At 45.7% G+C, this 27,397-nt stretch overlaps 1 long non-coding RNA gene across 2 annotated transcripts; it reads right to left on the bottom strand.

Moving 5' to 3' along the window:
- Positions 1-1,165: 1,165 nt before the first annotated feature.
- On the bottom strand, positions 1,166-26,378 carry LOC131402197 (uncharacterized). 2 transcript variants are annotated; one of them, XR_009218362.1, is made up of 4 exons: positions 26,330-26,378; positions 12,964-13,012; positions 7,862-7,931; positions 1,166-1,206 (listed from the first exon to the last, which is right to left on the bottom strand). It is a non-coding gene; the product is annotated as an uncharacterized LOC131402197 (long non-coding RNA). The 2 variants fall into 2 exon arrangements; XR_009218361.1 differs by lacking the exon at positions 26,330-26,378 and adding an exon at positions 20,950-21,007.
- Positions 26,379-27,397: the final 1,019 nt, after the last annotated feature.

Genomic DNA, 27,397 nt, shown 5'->3' with positions numbered 1-27,397 from the left:
GTGACGGTGCTGAGGGATTAGCCCGGTCATCACTACAACCAAGGGTGCTGTGCACACAGTCACCCCCCCACAGTCCACGCCACAGCCCATGTGTGTTACAGGCCTGAGATCTGAACATCAGAAGACAATTTAAGGGCAGTCAGGACTCTGGGTCGGGGGGCCCTTGGATAGTCCTCACAGTAACGTGGGACCAGAGAACACAAATGAGGATGACCCAACTCATTGTCCCGGCCCAGACGCTTAAAGCGAAAATAATAACTCACCAGAGATGAGTAATTGAGATTTACAAATTAACATTCTTAGGTGCAAGGAAATTGCGAAGTTACGTGAGGATCTCCACAAAATGAAATTAATTTTCTTCAGTCTTACCAGTCAGGTCAACTAAAGACTAGCAGACTGACCCGACAGTTACTGTGGTGGAACGGGAGAGGCAAAAAAGGAAAGCGCATATCCCAGGGCGGGAGGCACCTGGGTGTCTGATGGCTTTGTAACTGGGCAAACCTTCAAGAACAGCTCCATTCCAGCCTTGGCTTTGATCATTCTCTCTCGGCACTTTGGAGAAATGGGGCATGTTTTCCTCCACAAAACCCCAGGGCATCTGACAAATCAGCGTCCTGCCGTCCCCCATTCCTGGGTCGGGTCAGGGTTTGGGCTTGGCCAGGAGCGGGATGAGTCCCACACTTTCATTTCCCAATTGCACTCCCGGGCATTCACCAAACCTCTGCTGGGTTCCCCAACAACCCGACATCTCGAGGGTCCCCCCCCACCACCGACTGGCGTCCTCTTGATAAAATTCACTTTCACATGAGCCCAACCACAAACCAAAGGAACCAAAAACAAAACTCCAGGATGAAAAAAGACACACATTATACAACTTCAAGCCAAACAACGTCTGGATGATCTGCTCTCTGTAATTATCCACGTGGGGCGCCCCTCCACTGGATGGATGGACACCGAAAGCTGCCCACGGCTTGGGGTGAACCCAAGAGAATGCAGTCGGCCCGTCACTGGGGCCACACGAGCTTGGTCACTTACTGGTATGGGGAGCAAAGCGGTTGAGTCCACAGCAAATGCAGGAAACCTGGACTTCTGGGTTGAACTCCATCAAGCTGAAGAGAGTGGGTGGAATCACTTCCGGAAGAGCAGTTTCCACTAGGTTTGGTCTTTTGCCAAGAATTCCGTAGCCTCAGACAAAAACATGTCCTTCTACATGACAGTAAAAACAGCGGTCAGTAAGTCAAACCAATTGCAGCCCTCCTCACCAGAAATTCAAACTGCACCACCGGGATGCTTTAGATCCACAGGGATTGTTTTCTCCTCCTTGCTTGGCAAAACACATTGATGACACTTGGAAAAGAATCAGTTTATTTTCTCCTCTTTTAAATTCTTACTCTGGGCGTATGCCAAGCAAACTAACCAAGCTCAGAATATAAACTTCCCAAACCTGGAGGGCAACCTGGAGGGGCCTAGTCAACAAATCACCCAGAAACCCCATGTGAACACAGGAGAGCCTCAGAAAGACAGTTGTCCCCCTACTAAGAGCTCTAAGTTTCACACTGACCAGGAGAGCAAGCCAAGTACAAAACAACTTAGGGCCAGATGCCGAAAACCATCAGAAATGATGTTTTGCTTATAAAAAGTGAAATACCTATCAGTGATGCCAGATGTTTCATCCCAGGGGCAAGGACCTCAGCGTCGAAACACTAAGGATCTTCTCCCTCTGTCTCTGTTTCTTGGTGCAGTCTCTCTGGAGAAGGCAGGGACGGAGTCTCTGGTCCAGGCGACGGGAGGGGGAGAAAGCAGTTCCTTCTCCACTCCAGAGGTTTACTACAGAATTACTAAGCTCTGGGCTGGCTATTTGTCTACAGAGAAACCAGGGCTACTATCGTTCTGTCAGGAACGTCACCCTCACCCTCTATTAACTGAACTCACTCTAACTAGGTCTTCCCACATCCACGTTCCCTCCCTCAGGCTGAGGTCTGTGCCTGTGGATCCAACAGACACCAACCCTTCGCCATCGACCCCTCTAGATCTTCCCAATGACCTGCCTGCAAGAGGCTCTCACCATTTCATACAGCACAGCCCGTGCACCTACACGCCACGTGCTTAACGGTCCCCACAACTGAGAAGGGCAAGTACCGGGGGACATTCACCCGAGTCACAGGAAGGGTCCATACTGATAGGAAGACAAACCAGTGAGAACTTGGAAGGATTCTGGTGAATGGAAGGAGCAGATAATTGCCAGGTCATTCATTCACTCCACAAATATGTCCCAAACAGCAAACATAAGCTAAATATCTAACTGGTGATGGGAACATGAGGGGAAGGAAGAGACCCGGTCCCTCTCTCTGAGTTCAGTCTAGTGGAGGAGGCAGAGGTCAGCCAAAATTATCACCCAATTAATGTGTGCTGACTGCAAGGATGGCAGGACAGGGGCCTCTGTGAGGAAACTCAGGAAGCCTGAAGTAGCTCATGGGCAGGAGTGTTCAGGAGGCTTCATTCTATCCACGCAGTCTGAAGGATGAGTAGGAGTGTGGAGGGGAGGGGAGAGCACGGTATTCCACGTAGGGGAGACAGCACCTGCACAGGGAGGGAGGGGCCATGGCCCACTGAGCGAGTTTAAACAAGGGCCGAGTGGATGAGGCCAGGGGACGAGGGGGAAAGTTTGCAAGACGCCAGTGGGGAGCAGGGAGGGTAGATCATGCAGGATGCTGTAGATCACGGAAGGGCCTGGTCTTTATTCTAAGCACAATGCGTAGCTGGTAAGTGTTCCAAGTAAGGAGTAGACATGATTCCTAGAGGGGAACGTAAGTGGACATGGCAAGCAGTGGAGAAGGAGCAAGTGAGGGACGAGCAGGGGTTCACTTTTAGACCCACTGAACTCACAGTGCTTAGAGATGGCCAAGGGCAAACGTCAAGTGGCACTGAGAGATGTCTGTACCTCCCAAGAGCAGGCTGTGCCTCAGCTGCCAGCTGGAGAGTCCTGAGCACACAGACGGTGACTGCAGCCACAGTGAGGGTGAGACCTTCTGAAGGAGAAGGCAGAGGAAAGGAGGCGAGCACAGTCCTGCCACGGGGACCTCCGACATGGGAGGGCCTGGCCCAGGAGCACAGCCAGGAAATGAGCCTAGAAGGAATGAGAAAGGAAGAGAGCCCTCAGAGAACCCTGTCACAGTGGTGAAAGGAAGACTGCTCTTCACCAAGATGCTCAGCACGTCATAGCCAATGTCAAACGCTGCTGAGAGATCAAGAAAGGGAAAGATTGGACAATGGTCTCCAGGTTCTTTATTATTGTTTTCAGCAACATGGAGGTCACCGTAACCCTAGCAAGAGCCACTCAGCAAACTGATAAGGGTGGAAGTTGAGTGGAACGGGCAGAGGAATGAGAAGGAGATGAGGAAATGGGGACAGTAAGTCAATGCAGCTCCTGAGAAGTCTGGCCTAGAAGTGGAGGCAGGAGGTGAAGCGAAGAGGTGGGACTTGGGGGAATGGGAGGATGTGGAGGGCTCCACACAGGGCCTCTTAAGGTGGAAGACACCTGAGTCATGTGTAAAGACTGATGGCGAGGGACGAGTAGAGAGGGAGACGCTGAAGTTGTGGGGAAGAAGGCCCAGCAGATGGAGTGAGACATCTGAGGAACGGGGGGAGATGGGATCCAGGGCACAGAGAGAAGCATCAGCTTCATTAGGAAGAGACACGCTTCCCCCACCGCTATAAAGGGAAGGGACCCAGGGCAGGGACAGGTAGAGGCAAGTGTGCAGGAGTACGAGTGGGAAACTGAGGGCTTTCTCAGCTGACGGCATCTGTTTCCTCTATGAAACAGGAGGCAGGTTCTTCTGCTGAGAGCGAGAGATGGGAGGGTCAGCGGTCTGGAGGATGAAGTGTGGCCAACTTAGCTTTCCAGCAGGATTTGATCTTGGTGCCTCTGCTGAGGGATAACTTTGGAAAGGCAGATTCTAAGTGCTTTGGTGAAGACAGCGGAACAACAACAGTCCCTAAGTTGACTCAAAAGGAAAAGAGGGGTTTACTGATCCAGAAAAGGTACACCTAGGTGAGTGAGGCTGACAGAGCTGGTGCCTGGCCTCTGCTGCCTGGCTCGCAGAGAGCTTCTTTACCTAACTGTGCTCTGGTAAAGGTCACTGGAAAGAAATCACTGTTGTCACTGACAGGGGGAGGCTCAGGCCACAGTCAAGATCATGGTTGTGGCAGGCTACTTCTAAAATGGCCCATAGTGATCCCCGTCTCCTGCTGTTCACACCCACGTGTACTCCCCACCCTTGTGTGGGGGCTGGACCTAGTGACTTGCTTCTCGCATGCAGAAGGCCAACAAAAGTGAAGGGAGGTCACTGCCCAGATTAAATGAGAGAACACCGGCTTCTGTCTCACTGGCACTCCGTCTTACCCTCTCATTTGGTCACTCTGACGGAGCCAGCTGCCATGTTGGGAGCTGCCACATGGAGAAGCCTACATGGTAAGGAACCGAAGAAGACTTGGCCAGCAACCATTTGCTGGACTACTACCAGCAAGGAATTGGGGCCCCTGCATCCTGCCAACAACCATCAGTGTGCTCCTGGAAGCAGAGCCTTCCCAGTGGAACCCTACGATGACTGCAGCCTTTGAGAGACTCAGAGCCAAAGACCCAGCTAAGCCCCCCCAGATGCCTCACCCACAAAATTCAAGTGGTACTTCTACCCACTGCTGATGGCAGTATCATCTGGTAAAACTTCTGGAAAGCAATTTAACAACACTTTCTGACAACAATAAAAATATCCTACTCCTTTGACACTCCTGGGATTTATCCTAGAGCAATAATCCAAACGAAAGAAAAAGTCACGTATGTACATAAGATAAATGTCATGGTATCTCCAATGACCACTGCACTCCGCCTCCAAAGAAGTATGCCACCTGGCAACAGGGAAATGCTTATGTAATTATTTAATAAAATAGTTAAATGAATAATTAATTATGATAAATTAAATTGATGCTATATCATACAAATATTAAAAACTGTAACTGTGAAAACATTACCACCATGGAAAAATGCTTTATGTAAGTATAAATGATAAAACAAGCATATAAAACCACACCTATGGTGTGATTACTGTATACAAATGTGCACACGTGGGGCCCAGCCCAGTGGCAGAGCGGTTAATTGTGCACGCTCCTCCGTTGCGGCGACCTGGGACTCCCAGTTACGGATCCCGGGCGTGCACCGATGCACCACTTGTCAAGCCATGCTGTGGCGGCGTCCCATGTGGAGTAGAGGGAGATGGGCACAGATGTTAGCCTAGGGGCAATCTTTGTTAGACAAAACAGGAGGATTGGCTTCGGATGGTAGCTCAGGGCAAAACTTTCTCATCAAAAAAAAACAAAGAAAAGAAAAAAAGGGCCGGCCCCGTGGCTTAGCGCTTAAGTGCCCTCGCTCCGCTGCTGGCGGCCCGGGTTCGGATCCTGGGCACGCACCAACGCACCGTTTCTCTGGCCATGTTGAGGCCGCGTCCCACATACAGCAACTAGAAGGATGTGCAGCTATGGCATACAACTATCTACTGGGGCTTTGGAGGAAAAAAAAAAGTAGTGCACATATGAACGAGGACTGGAAGAAAACACTAAACAATGAACAAAGATGATTTCATGTGCTGGTAGGATTACTGAGGATTTCTAAAAGATTTAGTCTTATATTTAATGGCCCTCCCTTCAGACCAATATCAGAAACAAAAAGGTTAAATATACCAGCTTGAGAAAATTTCTCAATCATTCCTCCCTGCATTAATCACATTCTTCTCAAATCAGTGAACATCAAGATCCTTTTAGGGGACACTTGTATTATATTTGAAAGCCTCACACGGTTTCTTGTCTCTGCTGAGAGAAAGGCTCACAGCTCCTCTGCTGAGGGTTGGCTTTAATCCTCCACCCAATCCTTTATCGGTTCCTTTCCATGGGAGCCAGGGGTGAGGGCACTGGGAAGGGACAAACAGAACAGTGGCGCCCGAGGAAGTGATAAGAGAGGTAAGAGTCAAATGAAGGCAGGTGGTTCTAGCCCATGAAAGAACCACCGCTCACAGCTCCAGGCTACACCATGCCAAGGGGGTGTAAGGTCCACTACCTGTTTGCCCATCTGCGCCCCATCCCCCAGAATAGAACTCTCCTTTATACGTTAGGAACAGACTATAGTCCTGACCACTGGCGACCTATCAGACAAACAGAGGGAAGGCTGATGAGAAGAAATCCTTTGAAGACCAGTGTCCTGCTCAAGGGACCCAAAGTACGAGAACATTCCCTACTGCTCCTGAGCCCCGAGGGGGCCGGATCCAGGCAGGCTGCCCCACACAACCTCCACTTCTTATTCTTTCTCACTCCACTGCAGCCTGGTTTCTGCCTGCCCCTCCACTGACGTGGCTCTTGCTAAAGGAAAGGGCGAGATGTCCTAAGGAGAAGACCCAAGAGCTCCTCCATCCCAGTCCATCCCTGAGGAATCACTCCCTCCTCCACAAGCCTTTCTCTTCCCCATCCTTCTCTTCTGCCTCTCCAATAGCTTCCAATCTTGCTCCCTAGCTCAGCCTTACTACTTACCTTCAGTGTTGGAATCCTTCTCCAAGGTCAGTCTTCTGTCCTCTTCTCTCCTCTTCTTCACACTCCCCTGGGAGGCTGCATACATTTCCAAGGCTTTCCCTGTCACCTGTACACTGTTATCTCCAATCCCGACAACTCTACTGAGTTCCAGACCTGCTTTTCTAACTGCCTAATGAAAAGCACCGTTTACTAAATGCTTATTTTGCCAGGCACTGTGCTAAGTCAATAACCAAGAACACCTAATAAGAAACCGAATCTCAGAGAAGGTTGGTAACTTGCCCAAAGTCATCCAGTTAATATGTGGGGTAGCAGGGACTTGAATTCGCATCCATGGGACTTTCAAGTCTGTGCAAGAAGCACTATACTCTACTGCATACTAAAAGCAATTTCACTCTCTACCTCCTCCTAGCTTCTCTCTCCCACTCAACCCAAGCCTCCCCTCCTCTAGGACTCCCGATCTGGGTTGAGAACATCAGCAGCCACTCATTTGCCAGTGGAGTCAGGCTCCACTCCCTCTAGCTCACTCCCTGGACCTCTTATCAAGCCCTAAATCTTGTCAATCCTCCTTACATGTCTCTCCACATGTCCTTTTTCCCCACGCTTTCCCAAGTGGCCTTCATCACCTCCCCCCCAACCTTAGAAAACCCTGCATCGCTCACTCTCCACCTGTCTTCCAGCCTATGCCACAGCACTCCCCTGTAAGCATACCAAACTCCAGCCACGCCACTTGCTCTCAGCAGTTCAAGTCTCCACCTGCCTCCTCCCCTCTGCCATGAAAACTTTCCTACCACCCATCCCCAGTCTATCTGGTAAATTCCTCTGCCACCTCCTTCACGATGTCTTCTGTCCCTTCCTTCCACCCACGGAAGACTTAACGACTCCCTTTTGCTACTCTTATAGCACTTTCTGTATACATTCATTTATGTATTTAAGTATTGATTATAGCTATCTACCATGTGCCAGGAACTGCCCCAGGCATGGGAATAAATGGTGAACAAGATAAAGCCAGCCTGGAACACACACAGTGCCAGGACACACTCGAGTACAGCTAGTTTTTTCAATTGTCTCTCCCACTAGAGTGTTATCCCCCCCAAACCTTATTCAACTTGGTACCCCATGTTCGAGTACTGTACATCCTGGTCTACAGTAGCCAGGCAATCATTTGCATAAAAAAATTTATTAACTCAGAAAATCCCCCTAAGAAATTTCCCATCACCCCACCCAAGTTTCCCCCTTTCAAAAGTGCCCCAGGGTGCAGAATGATTGGCTCTCAGCCCCCGCCTCTTACCCGGACCACCTGTCCATCGAAGGCCTGCGTTCTGTGGACTTTGTGACTTCCGCTAATGGCTGAGGGCAATCTGGAGAGAAGCAAGAGATATGGTCATGGTAAGCACTGTGGGGTTCTGGCCTCCCCTCTGTCATTCCTCACTGGTGGCCCCACACACACACACAGTAACTGTTAGGGAAACTCTCTAGGTTAAAAAGAAGGCAGAGTTAGACACAGGTGCGAAGGTAAAATAATACAAACTAAATCGCTTGGTGATTTTAATATGCTGCCAGAGCTGAGACTGGTGTTTAGACCAACTAGCATAACACGAGGAACTAGAGAGAAAATTTTTAAAGACCAACAGAAATATAACTGAAACAGAGGAATTTTTGAAGTTAATCAATTTGGCTAAAAATAAAGAAGGAATCCAAAGAAGGTCCAGGCATCCCAATCAATGCTCATGCGCCCTCCCTCCCACCAGGCTGATGCACGAATCTCCCCCTGAGATGGAACAACACCCTCCACAACTCTCCGGGGAGCGCTCACTGATCCTCTCAGGAATGAGGAACCTGGCTTTGTACTGCTCTATGGCTCTATCACATAGTAATCACTCCAGAGATGTTTAATACTCAATACAACTTGGAGAGGGGTAGTCCTTGTGGGAACTCACCTGTAAAGTTCATTTTCCACCACCTTCCTTCCACATTGTCCATCATAGCTGTTGCCCAGGCTGAAGACTAAAGAATACCACCACCAATGAAATCAGAAATCAGTTCTACAGGTTTGGGGAATCTGAGGACGTCAGGACTGGAAAGGGGTCTGGAAAGCGGTCCTAGTCCAACTGGTCACCCAACTGCCACTGGGTTTCCTTCTCCAATATTTCCAACCAGTGCAGGCTCACCTCCAGGCATGCTGGGGTGCAGACATGCTGCAACAGGCTGGGCCACCTGTACTTTCCCTCTGCTTCCTCTCTGGGCCCTCGTTCTGCCTCTCAGGAATTCCATGAGAGGCCAGCACCTCCTGTGATAGGCCTCAGCACCCCCATGTCTTGACATGAGTACAGCCATGTTTGGCCGCTCCATTGACCTACAACCAGCAGCACAAAAAGAAATATAAAAGCTGCTTTCTGCATGGTTGGAACTGGCCATTCTCCGATGGATATATTTGCAATGTGTAAAAATTTCAAGGCCCTTCGGGCGCCGTAGCCTGGTGCTGACTGGCCATCTGTGCCGGGCTGGAAAGAAACCACAAAAACAATGCACATACACAGCTACTGGGCTGCGACAATAGCCAGGGGGCTCAGTGCACGTACACCACTGATAATATTTTGTGCATTGAAACACTGAATACTTGCTCTGTAAACTCTGTAACTGCTTATATAAACAGCTGGAAAGCGAGGCCTGGTGAGAGTTCTACCTGTGGAAGGGACGCCTTGCCCAGGATGTATGATTCCCAACCAGCCGTGTCGATTGACAGGACTCTCCCGGCTGTGGGGTGTGGATGTTTTGAGTAATTGATTCATTGTGAAGTAATTGATCTGATGTATTCTCTTTTCGGTCAACCTGGTGTTTCTCTTTCCCGTTGACTTGTGTCATTTCCCTTCAGTCGATCTGGTGTTTCCCTTTCTGATCGAGCTGGTGTTTTTCCCTCTTATTACTTGACCTATTCAGATCTGTTGGAGGACTATCGCCTTTACTATCCTCTAGATAATAAAAAATACCTTCAGTCCATTTGTTTGGAATGGAGTTTCTTTTACGTCTCTGATTGAATCCTCCGAACCACTCATAACACCCCATTCCTTGCACCTGTCACCAGGTTGCCCTCAAGGCCAAGGCCCCTCTGGAAAGAGTTCCTAATCACCACCTTCGCCTTTTCCTACAAAGCACCCTAAGTCAGAAAATGAAATGTGATGAATTTCGTGAAGTTGGCCTTCCCTGGAATAACCGCTTTTTTTGAGACGGTCGGGATTACCCAAGAGCCTGGACTCTGAAAGCCCCGCGTTTTGGAGGAAGTGTTAGCAAACAGGCTTCTCTCAGTACAGTAGAAAAGCCATTTACACACATAGCCCAGCTCAGTGACTTCACAACAAAGGCAGGCGTTGATGAGGTTGCCTGGTGTACGCTGTCATGTTTATAAATACCTGAGATTTCTCAAGAACCACAGAGAGCAGAGAACAGACAAGAGTCAGCCAAGTCTGCCCAACACAGTCTCTTGAGCCATGTTCCTGATTTGCTCGGGAAATTCCAAAGCTTCACAATCAGATGTGACTCAATCAAATGGGTCACCTCAGGCCCTATGGCAAGAAAGTGGTCCCCCCACCCTCCATCAATCTTGAACAGGTCAATTCACGTCCTTCACCGTCTTGTCAGGATGAAAGTGGACTCTGCCGCAGGAGACCTGTAGCACCTGTGTCTCCTGAGGTCTGTCCAGAGGCAGTGGGACAGGTGAGAGCTCCAAAACACACGCGTCTCCCCTCGCTGAAACAAACACAACCAGGGCGAGTGCACTGATGCAGAGTCAGAGCACTTCTAACATGAGAGATGACACTGCCCCACCCCCACATTGTTACACAGTGAGATCAGAACGACTTACTCAAACCACATAAGTCCCCAAGTCCAACCCACTGCACCACACTGCCTCCATGACACACGGGGTTACTGAAAAGCATCCTTAGTCTTATTAAAGAAAGCTCTTCACATGTCATTTCACACCATTTGAATTTTTCAGGAAAGTAAAAGCAATAGCCACTTTCTGCAATAGCCACTAGGATTTCTCAGTACGGTGAAGAACAGCACATATTATATGACTCCTCTTCTAATAAAAGGAAGCAAAAAGAATACATTTGTAGATGCATTTGCTTGTACATGCATTACATCTCTTCAGAAGGATAAACTGGAAAATGTTAACGACAAGGAGAAAAATCATGATGCTGGGAGGACAGAGGTAGAAAGCAGACTCTTCATCATATGTTCTATGGCGCCATTATGATTCTGAATTATGTAAATATGTTATGTATTCAAAACAGAAAATTTTAATTTTTAAATAAGCAAGTAAGTGGGAATGTTGTCTAGAAGTCACTTTAAAGAAGAAACTTGGGGCCAGCCTGGTGGCGCAAGCGGTTAAGTGGGCGCGCTGCACTTCGGATTCGCTGGCTTGGATCCCGGGCACATGCCGACGCCCCACTTGTCAGGCCATGCTGTGGTGGCGTTCATATAAAGTAGAGGAAGATGGGCATCAGATGGTAGCTCAGGGCTGATCTTCCTCACAAAAATAAATAAATAAATAAATAAATAAATGATTTAAAGAAGAAACTTAGTGTTCTTTATAATCCTACTGGAGAGGCCAGATTGGTCTACATAGGGAATTCCTCTGACAGGTCTTAAACAATGAACTTTTGACTATTTACAGTGGAGGCTGGAGTTGAGGAGAAGATCTGCGAACGCACTGGTTCTCAACATACTCCTCACTAATGACCCTCTATCTTCTCCTATGATCCCCATCTTTAAAAACATCTCATCTACCTAATAAATGGCATTATGACTGTTATAATAATCTACTTGTCCATCCATATTCATCAGTGACTGATATAATTTGCAGACAGAGCTTTTGATCTGCATGAAATAACTGGTTTATCACAATGAGATGATATGATTCTAGGCAAAATCAAAGAAAATGGACAATGTTGTTAGCTCATATTAGTAGCTGAAAATATGAAGTACATTAAAATACTGACAAGTGATTCACATCCACCATTACTATCTGCATAGACCCCTAAGGGCCTGGGAAAGGTTACTATATAACATTGAAAGGTAAACTGGCTCTAGCTCCAACTACCAATTGACAGGAAATACAGAGGACAGAGGATCATGTCAAACAGCACCACAGGGATGCATTCAACAAACTGCAGACTGGAAAATTCTATAGAATAAACAATGTCATTTCTTCGTTAAATACATTTCAAGGAAAAAAGATTCAAACAGACTTAAAAGACTATAAAAGTCTTCTCAACCACTTACAATGTCTAGACCTTATCTGGCTTTGGATTCAAATAAATTTTTAAAATAACATAAAAATCTATTGACACTTATGAGACAACTGTCAGTTTGAACACTGACAAAGTATTTGATATTAAGGGATTACACTGTTCATTATTTTTAGGTGTGATGCTATACTTACCACTCTTTTCAGTCCTTATTTTTTTAGATATGTACTGAAATATTTATCAATGAAATCAATTTTCTTATGATTTGCTCCAAATTTGCTGAGGGATCACATGAGGGAAATGAGTAAAATAAGATCGTCATGAGCTGACGATGGTGGAAGCTGGTGATGGCCCATGGGGTGCATTACCCTATTCCATCCACTCTGCATATGTTTACAATCATTCGAAACAAAAGGTAAAAAGAAATGTCATTTGGCATCGTACAGCCAATAAAGACTTCAATACTAAGGGTAAAAGGATTCTGATATGAAATTCAGTGAAAAAAGGCAGGAAACAAAATATACATTGTGATCAAAATTCTATAAACAGACATTTGCATACAAATGAAGGAAGAGGGAAAAAAATGAAAAGAAAGATTTGTCCAGTATGTATTTCTGGGTAATTCTCCTTTATTTTAAAAAATGTTTCATATGGTCCTCATAATATTGATTGACTAGTGTCTACTTTTGAAAATATCATAAATCATTTCTAACATTTTATAATCCAATTTCAAATATCTGGAATAAAGCCTCCATCTTAAGGCTTTCATTGAATTTTTTGCCCAGACCACATTCTAGTCACTGTACAGTGTCTCAGGATATCTCAAGTTAGGAAACAAAGGTCATCACTCTGGGGCCAAAAAATAACATCCCTACTTATCAGCAAAGGACCTTTACCAAACAGGCTGAAAATAATCTAGTCCAGATAGTTCCAAACAATGTGCCTTTGAAGACTCCATCTATGTTGTTGTTACGGTCTGCTTTATGTCATCAGATTCTTGAAAATCAGAGGGAGCTTCCTCAGCGAATCACAGCAGAAAAAGCCAAGGGGAGAGCCTCAATTTTCTCTTTTTGGCTCCTGTCAAATCCAAACTGAGAATCTCTGTTGAGTTCCATCTCCCAAACTTTCATCCCATCCTTACTTTTAGAGGACAGCAGTGTGAATCCATGGCCACAGGCGGCAGGTGAAATCTGAAAAAGAGTTCCCATAAAGCATTCACTTATCTGGGACATCCAGTTTTTCCAGAAATAAATGGCAGCTTGTTTACCCATTCCAAGAACACACACTATTAACACAGCAACCAACACTTATGGAATGTTTGCTACATGCTAAGTGTTTGAGATGCACTATCTCATTTCATCTTCACACTCACCCAAGGATCTAGTTATCAGATCCTCCCCATTCACCAAGACACAGTCTCACAAAGCAGTAAAGTTGAACATAACCTTCGTTTTAATATTCGCAACGCCAAAGGGTCTACAGCTGGTAGACTCTGACCAGTTGTGTGACCTGACACAGACTGCTTGACCTCTCTGTGACTCTTTCCCTCTATGTGAACTGGAGTTCAGAATAATATCTCTCTTTTTGGGTTGCTGTCAGGACTAAATGAGTTAATAGAGCTAAAGCCCCTACAGTGAATAGTGCCTGACTTCATGTGTAAGAGCGACGGCACATACTCACTATCATTACTGGTGGTAGTAAGAGGAGTAGTCGATAGAGGAGAAAATCGAGGCTCCTAGAGATTAAGTAACTTGCCTAATACAGTCACGCGGCTAAGAAGTGGAGGCTGTCTGATTCCAGAATGCACCCTCTTGACCCTGATGCTGCACTGTGACATTCTCAAAGACCTGCCATGAAGAACCATTCATACCACAGCCACAGCAAAAGTAACACATTCACAGCCCAGTGACTCTGTTGGGTGTTTCACCCAAACGCGATGTGATGTTATCAATCCTCCCTTTCACGGGCCGCAGGAGCAAACTGAGGATTTGGTAGGGCTGAAGCCAAAGGCAGCTTGGCTTTAGAATCGGCTCCTTTCCCATAAAACCCAGAGTGAGCACCTTCCCCGGGTGGCCTGGGGTAGTCCTAGCTTACACCTGATGTCCCAAAGTTCACTCTCGAACAAACTGGATGACAAATTCTATGGTAACCCAAACGACGCCCCACTGTCTGTTGGCTGTTTAGAGTTTATCACAGGCCTCTGTAGTCAGTCTCAGAGACTATATATAAACCTAATCCTTAGGAAAAGCCAGCTGACCAATAAAGAACAAATGTGAAGAATTTTCTTGGCGGGGGTGCCGGCCCTGTGGCCTAGTTCCCAGTGGGTGAGTTCGGCACGCTCTCCTAGGGCGGTCTGGGTTCGGGTCCAGGATGCAAACGTATACCACTTGTCAGTGGCCAAGCTGGGGTGCGACCCACATACAAAATAGAGGATGATTGGCACATGCGTTAGCTCAGGGTGACTCTTTCTCAGCAAAAAAAAAAAAAGATTATTTTTTTAATTGCATCACGGCCTGAAGAAAGTTAGCTAAATATTTCCTTTAAATTTGACCTGTTGGTGACTTGTTTAATCAAGTCATCCTAAAGTGACATATCCTTCCTTTTGCCCTGTGATATTTTCTCTCCTCACATTCACAGGGAACATATACACATGCATCCTTGTGTGAGTCAAAAAGGTCAGTTCCTTGGCCTTTGGGAACGGCTCTAGCTCCACAGAAACGACCCACTGGGGAGGCTGGACACAGCCCCGGACCACACGGCAGGAAACATAGAAAAGAAGTGAGTCCACAAAGGATGTCCAGCACTCTATGCTTTTTCTCATTGCTTGTAGTAGCTGTTGATTCAACACTCAACAAATACTTGGTGAGCACCTACTGTGTTATTAAATCTCCTAGTATGAGAAAAGGCTTCGAACAACACCTGACACAGAGTCAGCATTCAGTAATGTGTGTTATAATAAAGTGCGAGCAGAGCACTTCCAACTATGGTGGAGTGAAGAGGTTAGTGAAGCTCTCACCAAAAAAGAACTACAAAAATGGACAAAATTATTTAAAAAAAATCACTTCACAGCCTGATAAATCAATAAAACACAAATAAACTGAGGAATTATTCACAGAAGACTGCGAGAACTACAGGTAAGAACAGCTGGAGTCTTCAGACTTCTTGTCTCGTGCTGTTCCGTCTGCCCCAGCTCAGTTAGCACAGAATTTTGAACAAGGCAGGGCTGGCCATGAAATCCTTCAGCTTTGTTGCCAGAAAGCACAGACTTACATTGGATGCTGAAACTGGAAGGTGCAAACTCATGCCCATCAGCAAACTAGTAGGAAACAAACAAGTACAATGCACACCTCGATGAGCCTGATTGCAATCCTGATTGGGGAAAGAGGAGAGGCAGACCAGCCAGAAATTTCACGGGAAGATGCTAGAAAGGAGAGAGTGACAGAAGCCTCTGCCCACATCCACGGCTGAATGAGAAACTGAACGAATGGACAGATGACACCTGAGCACCAGTGGAAAGTAAAGATGAGGAGACTGGAGAACAGGCTGAACTTTGATGTGGTTCCAACCTACATACAATCAAAGGTAGAGGGTAGAAACCTTAGAAGCTCAAGGTGTTTGAGCACAACCTCAGCCCAAATCATTGGCTGACCACAAAGGGATGCAGACTGGGGGTAACCCTCAGGAAGTCAGGCTAAAAAAATAAGAGGGAGGGGGACAAAACAGGAACCGAGCAAAGACATCAGTGGCCAAGCACAGTCCAGGAGGCTGAGGCTATAAATCAAGTCAATAAAAATTCAAAAAAAGAAAAAAAAAACTCAGTATGAAAAATATCAGAATACAAAGTTGTTATTATATATCATGAAAAACTCCAATTTTTAACAAAAAAAATTCGATAATTAAGAAAGAGTGACATATACCGGGGGGAAAAAAGCAGCCAACAGAAACTGACATGCAGTTGACCCAGATGTTAGATTTATCAAAGATTTCAATGAACTGTTGTTCAAAGACTATTTTAAGACCATGTTAAAAAACCATATGAATACATGATGACAATGACTTGACAAATACGGACGCTGAATACAGAAATACAAACACAAATATCCTAAATAGAAATTCTAAAGTTGTAAAGCAAAATAACCAATAAAGAATTCACTATATAGGCTCAACAGCAGATTTGAGATGGCAGAAGAAAGAATCAGTGAACTTGAAGAAATACCAATAGAAAGTATTCATTCTGAAAAATAGAAAAAAAAAAAGACTGAAAAAGAAAACGAATGGTGCTGCAGAGACCTGTGGCACAACATCAAGTGTATTGACATTCAGGAAATGGGAGTCTCAGAAGGGCAAGAGAGAAAGAAAGTAGAACAAAACACTTACAGAAAGAATGGCAGAAAACCCACCAAATTTTATGAAAAACATAAACCTACAGATCACAGATGCTCAACAAAACACAGTTAAGCCGTTAAAAAACAAACTCTGGAAAGCATCCAAAGAAAATGGACTCATCAGGTACAAGGCAACAACAATCACATTCACGGCTCACTTCTCATCAGAAGCTATGGAGACCGGAAACGAATAGAATGACATATTCAAAGTCTGAAAGACAAAAACTGTCAACCAAGCATTAATTCTATATCCAGCAAAATTACACTTTAAAAAAAATTGAAGCTGGAATAAAGACATGACCAAACAAAGACTGACAGAATTCACTGAGAGCAGACGTGTCTGAACAAGAACTAAAGAAGTCCTTCAGGCTGACAGGAAATGACAGCAGATGGTCAGTAACAATCACAAGAAGAAATGAAGAACATCAGTCAAAGTAATTATAAACGTAAATATAAAACACTGCACAAATATATTTTGTCTATCTTCATCCCTTAAGAGATTTAAAGGACAATCGCACAAAATCATAATTATAAATTGCTTTGCTGAGCTTCAAATGTATAAAGATGTGGTATATATCAGAACAACCACACAAAAGAGAGAGGAGGAAATGGAGCAATGTTGGAACAAAGTTGCCTTAGTTTCCTCAGGATTAGGTCACTAAAAACCGGAAGTAGATTGTGATGAATTAAGACATATATTTTAATCCCAAGAGCAACTACTAAAAAAAACAAACGAAATATAGTAAAACACCCAACAAAGGAATTTAAAAGGTCCGCTAGAAAAATACCTATTAACCACAAAATAAGGCCTCAAAGGAAGAGCAGAAAGATAAAAACGACATAAAGAAACAAACAGCAAAACGGCAGATGTGATCCGACCACATCCGTAACTACATTCAAAGGATATGGATTGAGCAACGTCAGTAAAAATAGTGGAGCAACAAAAACACGGGGAAACTGTCAAAATCCACTTTTCAAAACTCTGACAAAGAACCAAAGACTTCAAGCAATCTCGGGGAGGTTCACTCCAGAAAGCAGCTGACTCTCAGTCAGACCAGCAAGCTTGGTCGCATTTTAATCTGACCTATTCCCATCCACCTCTCCTCAACTCTGCAGGAGCCCTCAACACCAACAGCTCACAATTTCAGTGGAAATCAACAATCTGGCAGCCACGGGGGGAGGCAGAAAAGGATTGGAACAACTGGAAAGCCCTACTCCCAGAGAACTCGCATTTGTTCTGCCTGGTGGTTCCCTGCAAGACCACATTAACAAGGCTCTATTTTTCTGACCTGATGCAGATATCACCAAGAGCAAACAGCCTTTCCTCCTGGGATGGTTGCTGAAAACAATGAGAGGCTAATGAGGAACACTGAAGCTGCCTGGGTGGTGCATAATAGTAGGAGCAAATAATAGATTAACCCAGAAACTATCAACAAACTTGACCTGACATCTCTAGAACACTCTATCCAAACAACAGCAGAATCCACATCCTTTTAGAGAACACATGGAACATTCTTCAGGATAGACCATATGCTAGGCGAAAAAACAAAATCTCAATACATTTCAATGGATTGAAATTAAAGTATGTTCTATAACCACAACAGAATGAAATTGGAAATCAAACAATAAAGAAATTAGGAAAACCATCAATATTTGGAAATTAAACACTTCTAAATAACTCCAGGGTCAAAGAAGAAATTCCAAAGAAAACTGAAAAATACTTGAAGGTGAATGAAGACAGAGGAAATACAACATATCAGAATTTATGGGCTGCAGCTAAATAGTGCCTAGAGACAAACTCATAATTTGAGCTTTAAACTGAAGTTTAAAGCTTGTAATGTAGCTTCCAATACCTACATTATAAAAGAAAAACGACCTCAACACTAGCCAAACCCTTCACCTTAAGAAACTAGAAGAACAAACTAAAACCAAAGCAAGCATTACAGGAAATAGTAAAAATTGAACTATAAATCAATGAAACAGATAATAGAAAATCAATAGTGAAAATGAATTCACCAAAATTTGGTTCTCTTAAAATATTAATAAAGTTGCCAAATCTTCAGCTACACTGACCAAGGAAAAAAGAGAAAATGCAAATTACCAAAATCGGGAACTAAAGAGAGAAGATCACTACCAACCTACAGAACTGTGGGAGATCAGAAGTGAATACTACAAACAACTTTATGCCAACAAATTAGATAACTAACAAGGAAAGAACACATTCCTGGAAAGACACAAATTACCCAAGCTGACTCAAGAAGAGACAGAAAATTTTAATATACCCATAACAAGCTTAAAAAAATTAAATTAGTAATAAAACTAACTCTTCTTACCAAGGAAAGTCCAGACCCAGATGACTTACTTCCCTGGTAAATTAACCCAACATTTACCTAAGGAATAACACCAATTCTTCACAAACTTTTCCAGAAACTCATTCAGTGAGGCCAGGAATATCTTCATACCAAAACCAGTCAAAGACATCACATGAAAAAAATCCTCAATAAGATGTTAGCAAAACCAACTCAGTGGAAAAAGAATTATTGTCCAAGAACAAGAGGAATTTCTCCCAGGGATGCAAGCTGGTTTAACATCCAACAATCAACTAACGTAATATATCCTATTCACAGAATAAAGGACAAACATCACATGATCACCTCAACAGATATACAAAAAGCATTTGACAGAATCTAGTCCCTATTCAGGATTTTAAAAAAAGAAAAGAAACTCCGCATAAGGTAGGATAAGAAGGGAACTTCCTCAACTTGAGGAAAGGCATCTGTGAAAACTTTACAGCTCGCATCACCCGCAATGGTCAAACACTGAATGCTGTCTCCCTAAGATCAGGAACAGAACACGGACAGCACTTCAATTCAACACTGTACTGAAGGCTCTACCCAGTGCAATTAGGCAAAAGAAAGAAACAAAGACATCCAAATTGGAAATGAAGACGTGAAACTGTCTTGATTCACAGACAACCAGACAACACGATCTTGTATGTAGAAAATCCTAAGGAATACACAACAACATATAAAACTAATATACAAGTTCAACAAAGTCAAAAGATAGAAGGTCAATATACAAAAACCAAAGGTATTTCTATATACTAACAAGGAACGCTCCAAGAATTAAGTTGAGAATACAATTCTATTCAAAATACCATCAAAAAGGATAAAATGCTTAGGAATAACTGTAACAAAAGAAATGCAAGACTTGTAAACTGAAAACTACAAAACATACTTGAGAGAAATTAAAGACCTACTTAAATGAGAAATTCCACGTTCATGGATTGGAAGACAAAAGAATTTTTAGAGGGCATTTGTGCCCAAATCAATCTACAAATTCAACATAATCCCTACCAAAAGCCCAGCAAGTACTTCTGCAAAAACTGACAAGCTAATCCTAACATTTATTTGGAAAATCAAAAGACTCAGAATAGACAAAACAATTTTTAAAAACAAGAACAAGCTGGAGGACTTACATTTCCCAATTTCAAAATTTATTATAAAGCTACAGTAATCAAAAGAGCATAATTTTAGCATACGGTTAGACATATAGATCAACGGAACAGAACTGACAGTTCAGAAATAAACCCTTACTATTACAGGCAACTGACTTGGACGAAGGTGACAAACAATTCAATAAGCAAAGGCTAGTCTTTCAACTAAAGATCCTAGGACAATGGGATATCCACATGTAGAAAGGCCCCTACCCCACACCATACACAAATACCAGCTCAAATGACTGGCTCATAGACCTAAACAGAAGAACTAAAACTATGAAGCTCCTACAAGAAAACATAGGAAAACTATCTTTGTGATCTTGGGTTAGGCAAAGACTTCTTACACATACCAAAAACACAATCCACAGCAGAAAAACTGATCAACTGAATTTCATTAAAATTTAAACATTTGCCTCTTCAAAGGACACTTAAGAAAATCAAAAGAAAAGCCGTGGACTGGCAGAAAATATCTGCACATATCATGTATATGATAAAGGACCTCTATCCAGCACACATAAATAACTCTTACATCTCAATATTAAGGAAAAAACAATGCAACTTGTCATTCCTCTGGAGCTTCAATGGTCCGTTTCTCTTGAACTCCCCTTTTCAGTTCAAGATCACTTGTTACCCTTGACAGACAAGTCAGAAGCCAAACTGGTCCAAACTGCTGCTTTTTCATCCTGCATCGAGATTCCCACAAGCATCCCCAACAAGAACCTATCCTAAGTACCTTGTTTTGCTCTTCTGACTGTTGGCTCCAAGAGAAGCCACCGCAAGTCGCCCTCTGCTGCCATCTTTTCAAACCTGAGTCAAGGCAGACGCCTCCTGTGCAAACACCCTAGTGTGTGCGGACCTCCGCTCCTCCTCGCTCATCCCTGTACCTGCTCCAGTTAATGCTTCCTTTCCCACTGGTCCACCGACATGAGCCGGCCCGCAAGGTCCCGGAGCTTTTGCAGCCGGCTGTCCTAACATCAGAACCCCCCGGGGCCGACCGCCCGAGTGCGGATCCCACTGTACGTACCACTATCAGCTGTGGGGCCTGGGGCCTGTCCCTTGACCTGTCTGAGCCTCCCTCTGTTCCCTGATCTGTGGGGACAACCCCGACCCCCTGGGGAGGTGCGGATGCAGCGGGCCTCCACAAACCCGCCATTTCTGGGCCTCCATCAAGGCGGGCAGCGCCCCTGTCGCCTCCCCCTCCCGTGCCTGCGGCCGCTCGAGGGGCGCCCTCCCAGTGTCTCACCCTCCAGCGTGGCAGCTTCTCAAGGGAGCAAGGGCACGGGGAGGAGCAGTGGCGGCGGCGGCGGGCAGAACTCGCGGAGGGAGGGGCAGCCCACTTCTTCCGCTCAAGCTCCAGGCAGGATGGCAGCAACTCCACCCGGCGGCGCGTCCGCGAGACGGGGCTGGGCTAGGCCCAGAGCTGGGCAGCATGAAGGGGGGGCGACCTGCGCCCCGAAAAGATGCAGCCCCCACGAGGGTGCAGTCAGCGCGGGCTGCGCGCTCGCCAACCTACAGGCCCACGGCGCGCCCCGGCCTCTGCCGCCTCCTGCCTGCTCCACTAGCACACCGCCGCCTTTCAGGGCCCTCACCCTGGCCCAGGGCAGCCCAGCCGGCGCCCCAGCCGGGCCCTCAACGCCGGCGCCATCGCACCTTCAGGCCACCAGGCTAGGCCAACTTGTGTGACCCCAGGCCCTGGCGAATGCGCCGCCACCAGGTTTCCTATTGGCTGAAGGCAAAGGCGCTGAGGGCCCCCAGTGGCGCAGACTGGGGGGGGTGGCTGGGCTGGGCGGAGCCAGGGACCTGCAATCCTCAGGGTGGTAGATGGGGCCCAGGTCCTGGCCATGCCACCTGGTGCACGACCTTCCTCTGAGCTCCAGCTCCCCCTTAGCACTGTCCCCTCCCCACGCAGCGCACATTTCCCAAGCATCTGCCCTGTTCGGGCAGGCACAGGGCGCTTTCCTGTCATGAGGCCCTTTGCCTCTTGGCATCAGCCTGGGAAACGCTGGAGGGGTGGTGCCCTCCGCGCATATCCAGGTAAGTCCTTCCCCTGTCCTGTGTACTCCCTTTGCCACTGTCCATCGTCATCTCTTCCCTGGCCTTGTTGGGGGCGTTCCTGGGCCCCAACAGCTACTAAGCCACTCAGTCCCTGCTCCACACACAGTGAGCTAGAGGGTAGCTCTTCCTATTGGCATTCACTGCTAAAACCCCTGCAGGCATTCCCCGCTGTCTTCCACAGTGCATCGTCCTCCCCAGCTCTCACCTCGCTCCTCAGCACTTCATCCACTCGAGCAGAGGGCTTCACTTGTGCCTTCTGATCCCAGCGCTGTTTCAGGCCTCCCTACTTTGCAGGCACTGCCTCCAATGCCCTTCAGATGTCTGGCAAATTCCTAGTCATCCTCTAAGATCCAGCACAAGCACCTCCTTTGAACTTCTGTGAAGGCAAGAACTTCAGTTCCTTCAGGTTGTCCTCACCAATGTTGTCCTCCTACAGGTTGGCAGGCAGCCAGGAACAAGGGGTGCCCTCCTGAATGAATGAGCAGGAGTCTGGGGCCCTGGGTTCTAGTCCTGGTTCTGCTACTGATGAGTTGTCTCCCTTTTCTGGATCTCCTGTCTGAAATGAGGGGACGGGTTAAAACAAATGTCAATACATGAAATGCATTTTTGTAAATGAATGAGCTGTTTTGACTTTATGGCTTGTAGGATGTCTTGCAGCCAGTTATGATCCCTGATGGGCATGGCCAAATACTAGCCCCAAATGCTGAGGGCCAACGCCCTCTGTCTTCCCTCACTTGCTTCCTTCTCTCTCTTTCTCTTGATATTGCTTGATCCCTAGAAGTAATGCAGTTTTAATCTACTCCGAACACCAGTCCAGATTACTTGTTGTCCTGGAATGTGCCTTCTATCCAGTCTGAAATGTGTTTTTACTGTTTCCTGGTGAAATGTGGTTGATGTTTTACTGTTCTGTGGGGCTGTTTTGCAGAGAGTGATCAGGGAAAATTGACTGATAAGATATGGTATCCAGGAGACTGCTCCTCGAAGGCCTCCACCTGCAGCAAATGTAATTAGCCAAAGCTATGAAGTCAGTAGTCTGCTGAGCTATGAGATCTATCCTCTGTTTGCACTGAGGTCGTGATTCCCTTGGACTGCTCCAAATCAGTGAGTGAGGCAGCGATAGACACTCAGGCAGACCTGTTCCTGGGAGGCATGGACACTTCTGCTGATCTGCTTGTGCTCAAGGACTCCCCAGTGGCATTCTTAAGCCTTCCTTAGACTATACAGCAGTGTAGGACACTTGGACCCATCCTTCCCTCTATCTCCCCCTCATTTAGAGTCAGACTTGCATCATGGCCTGATGACTCTCCCACTTTGCCAGGCTCCCCGACCCCATTTTCTGTTACAGAAACATTTCCCCTCATAAAATCCTTGCCCGTTTAATCCTGTCTTGGTATCCACCTCTCAGAGGACATTTGAGCCAAGGCATGAAGAAATGAAGAGTGAGCCATTTACACATCCTGGGTAGAGGTTCTAGGCAGAGGCTACCTCAAGTACAGAGGCCCAGAGGTGAGAGACTTCTTGGGGGTGTGTGCTGCAAACCAGCCCAAATACCACCAGCTAACCCAAAATAGTCCTGCCCAACTTTTACATTGCTTTTGGTAGAGAAGAGAGCCAGGAAAACTTTGCCTTGCTAATGGTTAGCTAAATCCCACAACCTCATTACCAGGTTATAATGCAAGCGAGTCTCACCTGAAATGTTGTCATACAAGCACACATTTACTTAAAAATATTCCTTAGGAATCAGGGAATGAAAGAACTCGTAAATCCTATTCTGTAAGCTCAGCAAAGTCTCAGCTCTCTGTCCTTTTAGATGAACCAACCAGCCACATGCTTGCAAGATTTTCTTAAGGCAAATAGCACATTCCAGAAACAGAATTTTTGTTTCCTTTTTCACAGCAGTTGGCATTAAGCTTGATAGAGCTGCTTGGCGATCAAACCTCAGGCAGACCTGTTCCTGTGAGTCATGGACCTGGTTCTGCAACCTCCTCTTTTCACTCAAAACTACATTGGAGATACTTTTGTAACAATTTGCTTGGACCCATTCTTTTTCACTGTTACATGTTAGTATGAGTAAACAACATCTCCTTTGACTGTTTTTCTTTTGGTGCACATTTGGGTTGTTTCCAGTTTTTGCTATTACAGTATTAAAACTCTTGTTTTAATTCTCACGTCAACAAATGTTCTTTTTCTAATCTATGGAATGCTAAGTTTGTCCCCTTTTGTGCTTCTCCTTGGTGCTTTTGCTCTTTAGAATGGCCCTCAAATGTAGTGCTGAAGTGTTGTGTAGTGTTCGTAAGCACAAGGAGCCTGTGATGGGCCTTTCATAGAAAATGGTTGTCTTAGATGAGCTTCCTTCAGGCATGAGTTATAGATAGTGCTGTTGGCCGAGAGTTCAACTAATGAATCAACAATCTATATGAAATAAGGTGTCTTTCAAGAGACACACATAAGACAAGGTTGTGCATTGAGAGGTTCCCAAACATGTCACGACCAGAGGCTGCAGAAACCTCACCTTGTCCTTCCCCTGGGAGCACTGGTTCATTCTTGCTCATGCAGTGTCAGTGAAGAATTGACAGAACATAACTCTTCCAAATAAGGAGGATCAATGGTAACAGAATGGAGATATTTTCAAACCTCTCTTTTAAAAACCATATCTACAAAGCAGGTACCTTCTCAACTAACTGTTGAACTGTTGTCTTTACTTTGAAAGGAGAGTGTTTTTAACAGTATTCACTAGGATGCATATCTTTGATGGCCACTTATAGCAAAAACCTCAGCAAATTTGGGACGATTGTCTTTTTGCAAAAGACAATGTGCACAGAATACATATATTAACGTCAAGACGATAGTTACCTCTGGGGAGGAAAGAGAGAGGGAAGAGAATGGTGTCGTCCACTGTGTAATATTTCTTAAAAAACGACATCAATAAGGTGTGCTCTGTTAAATCTCAGCAAAGAGTAAATGGTTTCTGTTATCCTATTCTCCTTCTAAGTATATTTAAAATCAATATGTAACTGGAACTGAGATGAAATAACACTACTGTAATAGATGCTCTTTGCTGAAGTTCTCCCACCATCTGATGGACATCTCATGATGGGTTGATGATGTCACTGACCCCATCTAAAGGTCAGGACACGTTGTTTACCAGCTGTGGAGCTAGAGAAGGCTCGGTCACCAACAGCAGAGCCAGAGTTACCTCAACCTACAAAGTTAGAGCCACATAGCACCAGATCCTGCTCCAGCTGTGGACTAGTGAGAGCTCTGGTGCCAGCTCTAGAGCTCAGTTGTGGCCAGATCAAGAACGAGAGCTCCCTCCAGCTCCCACACTTGACCAGCTCCAGAGCAGCAGCCATTTCCATCACTAGCTCCTGCACCAAATCTGTCAACAATGCAGAGCTAGAGTCCGTCTCAGGACCGGAACTAATTCTAGAATCAGGTCAGGCACCATCGCCTGAGTCAGACCGAGCTCCAGCCCCAGATCAGGTCCAGCTCCTGGGCCAGTTGCACAGCCAGAGCTGGTGGGATCTCCAGCATCAGCCACAGCAGTGGATCCAGCGCTAGAGCAGCTGCAGCACCGCCCTCATCGCCAGCAATTAAGGCCCGGCCGGCTCCAGCTCCACACCAGAGCTGTCCTTCACCTTGCCTGTGAGGGCAGGATGTCTTTTCCCTTTTCAATGTTTTATAATTTTTTATGTTCTATGTGTTCAAATTTAGATTCAATAAAGTTTAATGTTTTCTTCACATAAATTTCTACATTTCAGAGCCGGCCATTAACTACATTCTCTATGCTGTGTACCGTCACTGTTATCTAGTTCCAGATCATTGCTTCGCCCCACCAGAACCCCTGTACCCATGAAGCAGCCATGCCCCCATATCCACTCCCCCACCTCCTGACAAGCACTGATATGCTTCCTGTCTCTGTGCATTTCCCTGTCACTGGTGTGGCTGTCCTGAGAATAGCCAACCCTCCTTTGGCCCCTCACCCCCATGCTGAAGACCCCTGAGGATGCCAATGTGTTCAGTACCATGAACCCGAAGCCTAGTATGAATTTGACTTGAAGAAGCCCACTGTCGCCAAGGGGGTGAGGTCAGGCATGGAGCCAGCTCAACCCGGCCTCACATGAAGAGGAGGGACTCGATATTGCCAAGGGCAACTTCTCCTCAGTCCCTAGTGCTGTTCAGCCACAGGGCCACACTCCCCAGGGTCTGGCTAGCTGGGGAGACGAGCACGTACATACTAGAGTGACAAAAACCAGGTGGCCATCTTTTCTGTCCAACCCGCTGGCCCAGGCTACCCAGGAGCAGTTTCACCATGAACCTCTCGTGCTGCAGGCCTGATGTCTGCCAGTCAGCAGGCTGTCCTGGCCTCCCATGGACCACTGGCAGCCCTAGGTGCCTTCTGCTCTCCAGGGTGCAAAGGAGTAGCTGACCTTTGCCAAGGAGTTCTGCCCATGGGCATAAAGCCCTGCCTGCCACTGAGGCACTGCCCTCTGTGCACCTCCCTCACACCTTCCCAGGTGCGGGTCACTTGCATCTGTGACGTCAGGTGTCCCAGAGTCCCCACTCACCCAGTGGGGGTGACCTCTGCAAACGCAGCCCTTCCATCCAGCCTCCAAGACTCCAGGCCTCAGCAACCTCCCTGTCTCCTGCAGGAGCCTGTGCAGTGGATGGCTCTCACTGCATAAAGGCTGGAGCCTCAGCTGCCTACTGGTCTCCTGCAGGAGAAAACAACATTGTTTTCTTGATTTTTTTGGCGTGTAGTCTGATAAAGCAATGTTACTTCCTATTTGGTAAACTCTATAGAATTTAGATTATGACTGCTAAGTTTCCCCTTTAGCATTTTCAGCTGTCCCAGTAAGACATTTGGATACGATACAGATTCTAGAACACTTGACTCTACTCTCTGCCAGTGAACTTATACCATATGCAGAAGTATTAACATCCAATATGAACGACCTATTGAATTCAGGGGTTCTGTGGAGAATGCTTCAGTCAATAAACTATGGATGGTTCTTAATACCGTGATGCCTAGAAGGTAATTTCAGTGTATTGTTACACGTAATAGATAAGTGTATAGCAGTGATTATATACAATAACCTAAACTGAATGATTGAAAAAAATTGTTGAGTGTTTAACAATATAAATCCCCTCTGAAGACTACTAATTAAAGAGTCATTATAACTTTCAGAAAAAGCATAAATTTGATCTTAAGAAACAGAGAGAAACTATAAAGTATTTCCAACTTGAGAAACTTCTTTAAAAGTGAGTTCTCCTCTATAGACATCTGTCATTTGTGGCTAATTGTGATTTAGATCACTATTGTGTCTTGCATCATTGTGGTGGCTCCAAATTTTGATGCACATTAAAATCACCTGGAGAGCTGTTAAAACTCTTGATCCCCAATTGTAACCCATGCCAATTAAGTCAGAATGTCTGCGGTTGGGAGTCAGGCGTTAGTATTTTTTTTTAAGATTCCCCAGTTGATTCCATTATGCAGCAATGTTTAGAGAACACTTGATTAGATATTTCTTCTTTAGTCAAATGGGTCTCTGCTGGTCCATAGATTGCATCAGAAACACCTGGTCAGCTCTGAAAAACAGGATACTGGGCTGGCCTTCCCTGAGATATCAGATGCT

This window comes from Diceros bicornis, assembly GCF_020826845.1.
Source record: "Diceros bicornis minor isolate mBicDic1 chromosome 30 unlocalized genomic scaffold, mDicBic1.mat.cur SUPER_30_unloc_6, whole genome shotgun sequence".
In the NCBI taxonomy this organism is placed as follows: domain Eukaryota; kingdom Metazoa; phylum Chordata; class Mammalia; order Perissodactyla; family Rhinocerotidae; genus Diceros; species Diceros bicornis.
The sequence above is the reverse complement of the archived record's forward strand: the minus strand, read 5'-3'. Positions and strand labels throughout refer to the sequence as shown.